The sequence below is a fragment of the Lampris incognitus genome, chromosome 16 (assembly GCF_029633865.1).
Source record: "Lampris incognitus isolate fLamInc1 chromosome 16, fLamInc1.hap2, whole genome shotgun sequence".
NCBI lineage: Eukaryota > Metazoa > Chordata > Actinopteri > Lampriformes > Lampridae > Lampris > Lampris incognitus.
The window spans coordinates 40,975,194-40,983,156 of record NC_079226.1 but is presented as its reverse complement, the minus strand read 5'-3'; the positions used below and the strand labels follow the sequence as shown (position 1 = coordinate 40,983,156).

The 7,963-nt window shown below is 47.5% G+C and overlaps 1 long non-coding RNA gene across 3 annotated transcripts; it reads left to right on the top strand.

Annotated features, from left to right (window-relative positions):
• Positions 1-1,181: 1,181 nt before the first annotated feature.
• On the top strand, positions 1,182-7,374 carry LOC130126863 (uncharacterized). 3 transcript variants are annotated; one of them, XR_008811746.1, is made up of 4 exons: positions 1,182-1,413; positions 4,997-5,144; positions 7,009-7,109; positions 7,193-7,374. It is a non-coding gene; the product is annotated as an uncharacterized LOC130126863 (long non-coding RNA). The 3 variants fall into 3 exon arrangements; XR_008811745.1 differs by having other exon boundaries at positions 4,918-5,144; XR_008811744.1 differs by having other exon boundaries at positions 1,182-1,428.
• The last annotated feature ends 589 nt before the right edge of the window (positions 7,375-7,963 follow it).

Genomic DNA, 7,963 nt, shown 5'->3' with positions numbered 1-7,963 from the left:
GTGAACGCATGCGGTACGGGTGGAACTGCCCCTGGTTCTCGAAAGCAGACGTGGAGAGTCTCGGCTGGTGCTCGATAGGGTGTTTATTTTTACACAAAATGGCCTCAGTATACCGTCCTATCTAGCGTCACATCACAAGAAACATAGAGGGAACATAAATTTCACTGTACAAAACAGTTACACTGAAATAAATTGTACCTGAACACGTTTCCATATTACAGCAGCAGACAAGGTGAAGTAGCTAGCTAGCATTGCTAGACAGATCCTGAATATGAAACCAGGCCAAATAGCCATTTACCTGATCCCGCAGACCAAGGGTGTTAAAAGAAAAGGAAATCCGCTGCTTTCTTCGTGAAAGAAGTCAAGTAAAAACATTTACGCTTGCAATAAACTTACGTAAGTCTCTTTTTTTAAAAACATAAAGGAAAAGTTTGTCTTTTCTTTTTAGGTTCGTTACTTGACATATAGCGTCTCCTAGCCTTCACATGCCGCCAAGCTCTGACTCAATGACCCGCTTCCGCTCTACAGGATCAACAACAAGGAAAAGATCGCCCTCACGTGGACATCACAGGTAAATACATAAAATAAGTCAATGTATATGTAAGGTAGTAATGTAAATCCGCCACAGGGTGGCACTGTTACGCTGTATGTTCCCCTGGGAATGCCGCAAATGGCGATGTTTGTCCCTCTTGCAACACCGTACCCCTAGTTCTTGTCCCGGGCAAAAGGCTACGTTGATCACATGTTTTTGTTTCTTCTGCCGGAAGGTGAGCAGTGTTACTGGCGGTCTGCATTATCATAAAAATATTGATTTATATCCCACATATTGTCTAACTGTTTATTCTGTGGTGTTAATAGACAAGTTTGCTTATAACCTAGTTAAAGTTTGATGTCGAACATTGTATTTGGCAAGAGAAATGGGACAGGGAGTGTTGGCTAGCCTGTTGAGCATTAGCATGGCATATAACGCAGGATGCAGTATTATTTGAGCAGATTATCCATGGTTTTTTTGTTTAATTTTATGGGTAATAAGTGCCTCATTTAATTTATAATGGATGACATTTGCTTTGGTTTTGCCGTAAGGTAGCATTTTGATATGAGATGTGTTTATTTGCACATTTGCACTTTTTATTTTTATTTTATTGAGAAAGAAAAATGTTTTTTTGTTTCTTCTGCCGGAAGCTGTGAGTATGAGGAGGCCAGCGGCCAGCTGATAGATGAGAGGTGAAGTGTAAGCGAGTGCCAATAAAGTGTCCAGGTCTCAGCCACGATCCCAAGCCTCCGCCTCCTTCCTTTTCCACGCAAACATCATACCACAACAAACACAACGCAGAGTCCCAGGGCGTGTAGGGAGACGACGGCCCAACGCAAAGTGCGGGTTACATATATATTGTGCCAACAGCTTGCGAACAGGTAAATCAATAACAGGTAAGTGAAAATGTCAAACCACCGTAAATGCAAATCTGTATATTAAACATAAATATGGCACCAAAAAATGGCAGATCAATAGTTGCCATTTACAACGGGGGTGGGTGTTTGAACTAAATTAGGGATTGATTGGCCACTAATTTGGGAGAAAAAGGGAAAAATCAGAAATACATTTAAGAAAAAACTGATTGGCGGTCCGACCTCAAGTCAGACACATTCTCGGATCGACTCATGGTGCAGCTGTCATCTCGCGAGATCAGGGAATATGTCCCAACCAGTGCTGTTGATCTGTGGCACCAAGACTCTGTCAGCAGCAGGAGGCCAGACTTCATGGGCGGTGCAAAGAGAGTGGCTGCAGTAGAGTGAGAAGTAGTCTGGGACTAGGGATGGGCATGTGGAGCAATCGAATAGTTATAATAATACTGCAAATAAAACATGAAATCATACTTATAACATTTTATCTTTTAACCATTGACCAATTTTACATAAAAATATTTTTGCTTCAGATCTGCTCTTGTCACATTTTTAAAAACGTTTCTTCAACACAATACCTTATTCTCTCATTGATATGTACTGAAAACGTATGTATGGCACAAAAAGGGCTACTAATTATTTTGGCTGGTAAAAAATATGCTTGGCCGGTAGATTTTTCCATCTACTACTCCCCTTGGCCGGTAAGAAAAAAAGTTAATTTCGGACCCTGGGTCGGATCCTTTAGTCGACTGGTTAACGTTGTCGCCCGTGGTGCGGGAGGTATGGGTTCGCGTCCCGGCTGTGGCGGTACGCGGGCTGTCCCCCTGAATTTGCTACATTTGTGTCAGAAATGGGATCCCCGGTCTGTGACGGTCCGGCCGGGGACGCCGTATCCCGAAGGAGGGTGTTAGTGTAACGTGCATGGATAAGTAAACACGTTAGCCCTTGGCTAACGGGTCGGACCCTTTAGTCGACTGGTTAACGTTGTCGCCCGTTGGAGCGGGAGAGCCGGGTTCGCGTCCCGGCTACGGCGGTTCCCGCGGCTAACCCCCGAATTCGCTAGATTTCCGAGTTCGCGCCCCGGCTGTGACGGTTCGGCCGGGGACGCCCTTCCCGAAGGAAGAGGGCAATGTAACGATCACGGATGAATAGGCTCGGTAGCCCTTGGCTAACGGGTCGGACCCTTTAGTCGACTGGTTAACGATGTCGCTTGCGGTGCAGGAGCCCCAGGTTCGCGTCCCGGCTGTGGCGGTTCCCGGGCTGCCCCCCCCCTCTGATTTCGCTGCATTTGGTATTAGAAGGGGGATGCGAGTTCGCGCCCCGGCTGTGACGGTCCGGCCGGGGCGCCCTTCCAGAAGGAAGGGGGCAATGTAACGATCACGGACGAATAGGCTCGGTAGCCCTTGGCTAACGGGTCAGACCCTTTAGTCGTCTGGTTAACGTTGTCGCCCGTGGTGCAGGGTATATGGGTTCGCGTCCCGGCTGAGGCGGTACCCAGGCTGCCCCCCTGAATTCGCTACATTGGTGTCAGAAGTGGAATGGTTGAGACCGTGAGGCCACCGGAGGCACGTGCGCCCAGAGGTGTGAGGGAGCGGATATACTGAAGCGCGGTGATGCGCATTCCGAAAGAGGCGGGTAGTGTAACGTGCACGGAGACACGTTAGCCCTTGGCTAGCGAATTCGGGGGGCAGCCGTGGGAACCGCCGCAGCCGGAACACGTACCCGGCTCTCCCACACCGCGGGAGACATCGCTAACCGCTCAACTAAAGGGTCCGACCTCTTAGCCAACGGCCTTCGTGTCTACTTATCCATGCACGTTACACCACCCCCCTCCTTCGGGAAAGCGCGTGTTATGTCTGCACACATCGACAGTGCTGCATTTGATTTGGTGCTGTTCTATTGTGCTGGGATCGATTGGTGATGCCTGCGGGCTCTGGGTTGTTTGATCGGGTCTGCCTTTGATGACCGCAACCCCCTTAAACAACCAATGGACGATTTACAATGACATGACATCCCAAGTAGGAAACCTCCCTTGTAAGGGCCCCATGTCATTCGCGTTGCACGTGCACTGCCTGCGTTCTTCGATGTACATACATAATGGCGATGAACGCTGGATGGGGGCCCCCCCTGAGAATTTGTGCCTAGGGCCCCAACAGACCCTAGCATCGCCACTGAAGGTACCACCATGTCTGTTCTTACTGAGCTGCTCTCACACCTGAACAGCTTTGTCCCTGCGCGTCAGCCACATCGCCTAGTGGTGGCTTTGATTTACTGTAGTCCGGATACAGCCGCATCCGTCCATTAACACTGTCTCTTTGTAGACACCAGCCGAGCATGAAGCAGAGGCAGGGATCCGGACTGAGGCCAGAGCCTTTAGCCCAAGCTCCCTTGATGACCATTCACATTTAGGAGTCAAACATGAGGACATTTTATAACTTTCTTACAATCAAAAGAACCTCGAGTCCTTCTCATTATGTAGCATCGTGGACTGGTTTGACAACATACTTGACCCTTGTCCTCCAGTACATTTCTAGGCCCTCACATCTCAGGCAGGAGACTGTGTGATGCAGGACAGTGAGCTGGATGAGTTCATGGACCCGCTGAAGAAAATGCTGCGGATGGATGCAGACCTCAGAATAACACCTGACCAGGTCCTGCAGCATCCCCCCATCACCAGAGATCATGCTGAGGACCACCTCTCCCACAACTCCCAGTGTGTGTGTGTGTGTGTGTTATAGTGCTGTGGGTTGACGGCGTTGGTTGAACCATTTGGCGGCATGGTGTCGCCTCACAGCGAGAAGGTCTTGGGTCTGAGCCCCGGGGTTGTCCAGCCTTGGGGCTCATCCCAGTTCGTCCTCTGTGCGGAGTTTGCATGTTCTCCCCGTGGCTGCGTTGGGGTTTCTCCGGGTGCTCCGGTTTCCCCCGACAGCAAACAGACATGCATGTTAGGGTTAATACTCCTGTCTGTGCCCCTGACCGAGGCATGGCGAGACCGACTGGAGCCAGTCCCCGGCTGCCCACTGCTGCTAGCTACACAGCTAGGATGGCTTAAATGCAGAGAGGAATTGCCCCAAAATAAAAAACAAAAAATAGTACCCGCCTTCCGGTATGAGGGCAGAGACTTCATGTTGGGACCAGAGATGGCAGCAACGTGTGGGTGTTGTGTTGTGTTGTGTGTCATCTTCCTTAACAGGCGTTTTTGAAGTGCAAGAGACTCAGATTTCCATCGACTTCAGCAGCATTTCAGAAAGACCAGTGAGTCCAGACTGGAAAAGGAGCCGCCCGGCTGGACGTGGAGACGAGAGAGACGGGCATGATCATCATCCAGATCGATTAATTTTGTTCTCATCTGTCACAATTCCCGGACTCCTAAGATATCCAGCGTATTACCTCTGTGAAGAGGTTACCGGAAGTAGCGGCGTGAGCTGCATTTCCGTTTGACATTTTGAAGGTTGTGTGTTGACAAGGAGCTGATCTTGTTCCTTCATCAAGAATATTTTCACAAACTCATTTCAGCCGGTGACCATTTCAGAGAAACCACAAACAAGCAAAGCAACACAGCAACATCACAGGTGTGTGTCTGTGTGGGCTGAAGGTGTGGTTACAGGTTGTGGTTGGGTATGAGGCTTCATGGTGAGGCTGGAGGGAAGAGCGGCGGCACACTTCCGGTGACGTCGGCGGCGTCTTGGAGAGTCCAGCATGTAAACGAGCTACGCAGCTGCACATGATGACGACACGGAGAGGTATGAGCACCACCCACACCACATATCACACGCTTCACTGACCCATCTAGTAGAGCACTACTAGTAGTCGTAGTAGTAGTGGTGGTAGTGCTAGTGGGAGTAGTGGTAGTAGTGGTATAGTAGTAGTGATAGTGATAGTGGTGGTAGTATTAGTAGTAATAGTAGTGGGAGTGGGAGTAGTTAGCGGTAGTCGTGGTAGTGGTAGTGGTAGTGGTGATAGCATTAGTAGTAATAGTAGTGGTAGTGGGGGTAGTAGCAGTAGTGGTAATGGTAGTGGTAGTAGTAGTATTAGTAGAGGTATAGTTGTAGTAGTAGTAGTAGTGGTGGCAGTGGTGGTAGTAGTAGTGGTGGCAGTGGTGGTAGTGGTAGTAGTAGCAGTGGTAGTAGTGTTAGTGTATTAGTAGTAGTAGTAGTAGTGATAGTAGTTGTAGTAATAGTGGTAGTAGTAGTAGTGGTAGTAGTAGTAGTAGTAGTAGTAGTGGTGGTAGTATTAGAAGTAGTGGTAGTAGTGGAAACTGTAGTAGTAGTAGTAGTAGTGGGAGTAGGAGTGGTAGTGGTAGTAGTAGTAGTAGTGGTAGTATTATTAGTATTAGTGGTAGTATTAGAAGTAGTGGTAGTAGTGGAAACTAGTAGTAGTAGTAGTAGTAGTAGTGGGAGTAGGAGTGGTAGTGGTGGTAGTAGTAGTAGTGGTAGTAGTATTAGTAGTAGTGATAGTGGTAGTTGTAGTAGTGGTAGTAGCAGTGGTGGTGGTGGGAGTAGGAGTGGTAGTAGTAGTAGTATTAGTAGTAGTAGTAGTGATAGTAGTGGTAGTAGTAGTAGTGGTAGTAGTAGTGGTAGTTGTAGTAGTAGTAGTAGTAGTGGTGGTGGGAGTAGGAGTGGTGGTAGTAGTTGTAATAGTGGTAGTGGTAGTAGTAGTGGTGGTGGTGGTGGGAGTAGGAGTGGTGGTAGTAGTAGTATTAGTGGTAGTGGTAGTAGTAGTAGTGATAGTAGTGGTAGTAGTAGTAGTAGTAGTAGTAATGGTAGTAGTAGTGGTGGTGGTGGTGGGAGTAGGAGTGGTAGTAGTAGCAGCAGTAGTAGAGTAGTAGTAGTAGTAGTAGTAATGGTAGTAGTAGTAGTGGTGGTGGTGGGAGTAGGAGTTGTAGTAGTAGCAGCAGTAGTAGTAGTAGTAGTAGTAGTAGTAGCAGCAGTGGTAGTGGTAGTAGTAATAGTAGTAGTAGTAGCGGTAGTGGTAGTATTAGAAGTAGTGGGAGTAGTGGTAGTTGTAGTAGTAGTAGTAGTAGTGGGAGTAGGCGTGGTAGTGGTGGTAGTAGTAGTAGTGGTAGTAGTAGTATTAGTAGTAGTAGTAGTAGTAGTAGTAGTAGTAGTAGTGGTGGTGGGAGTAGTAGTGGTAGTAGTATTAGTAGTAGTGGTAGTAGTGGTAGTTGTAGTAATGGTAGTAGTAGTAGTAGTAGTAGTAGTAGTAGTAGTAGTGGTGGTGGTGGGAGTAGGAGTGGTGGTAGTAGCAGCAGCAGCAGTAGTAGTAGTAGTAGTAGTAGGTGTAGTAGTGGTAGTTCACAGTGAAATCCTGAGTGTTAATTTAACTTCCTGAGTGTTAATTTAACTCTGACAGTGTACAAATGGAGTGTTCTTAAAGAAACCCTGACATGTGGTCCAGACCCCCGCCTTACTGTGGACCTGCTGCTAGATGGAAGCAACAACGCACATTATACACACGTGCATCTTTGCCATATTGCTCAGCAAAATGGACCAGAGGCGATTGTGTTCATGTGTGAATAGTTGTGTATTGAAAGTGGGATGTATTGTATGTGTGTATTGTATATGTGTGTCACTGTACTGACAAGAGTTCTGGACTTGGACTTTGTAGTGTTTCATCTAAAACCTCTGAGGGAAAGGCTGCTACCAAAACACCCTGTGAGTCCTCCAGCCAGAAAGACCAGGCCATCAACGAAACGGACATCCAGCCAGGTCAGTAAGATGCCTAAAGGGAGCGCCTCCCTGAGTTTAGCTGAAGTATGGCACCAACCCACGCCATTTTTGTGATTTTTCAGAACTTGTTACCAAGTCCAAGAAGTGCTGCGTCAGGTGCTTCCTTCAGAGGATTTTCAAGACTCGTTGCTGCTGTTTCACGGCCGATGATGAAGATGAAGATGATGACTTGAGAGAACCTATTCTCCAGCCTGCTGTTCAAAGCTAATAACTGCAGTCACAATAATTAAACTGACCCGTTTGTCACATTTACCATCATGTCTCATGTCCTCATTTCCCATGAGCTCTCTGTCCCTATGCCATGCCACTCCCTCTAGACCTCATGCAGGACTGCACCACGAAGCACTGACAATGGAGGGTTACCATCTTACACACACCTTTCAACTGCTGTGGTGAAAAAGACACAAATGTTGTGTGGTAGAAGTTGTGTAATGTAGATGTGCTGCACAAGGCAGAGATTCTTTAAGGACACCAGAGGTTTTAATGTTTCTTAGGAGGGAATTTATAAGTTCACAATCTTATTTATTTCGCTGTTGTTTTTTTTCTTATTTGTCTATGACTTATAATCCCATTTTTGAGACATTTTACTGCTATAGAGCCGTGCGAGGTGGAGGAGAGCCTGGAAAGGTGGAGGTATGCACTGGAGAGAAGAGGAATGAAAGTCAGCAGGCGCAAGACAATACCTATGTCTGAATGAGAGGGGGACAGTGGAATGGCGAGGATGCAAGGAGTGGAGGTGACAAAGGCATATGTGTTTAAATACTTGGGGTCAACTGTCCAAAGTAACGGGGAGTGCAGAAGAGAGGTGAAGAAGAGAGTGCAGGCAGGGTGGA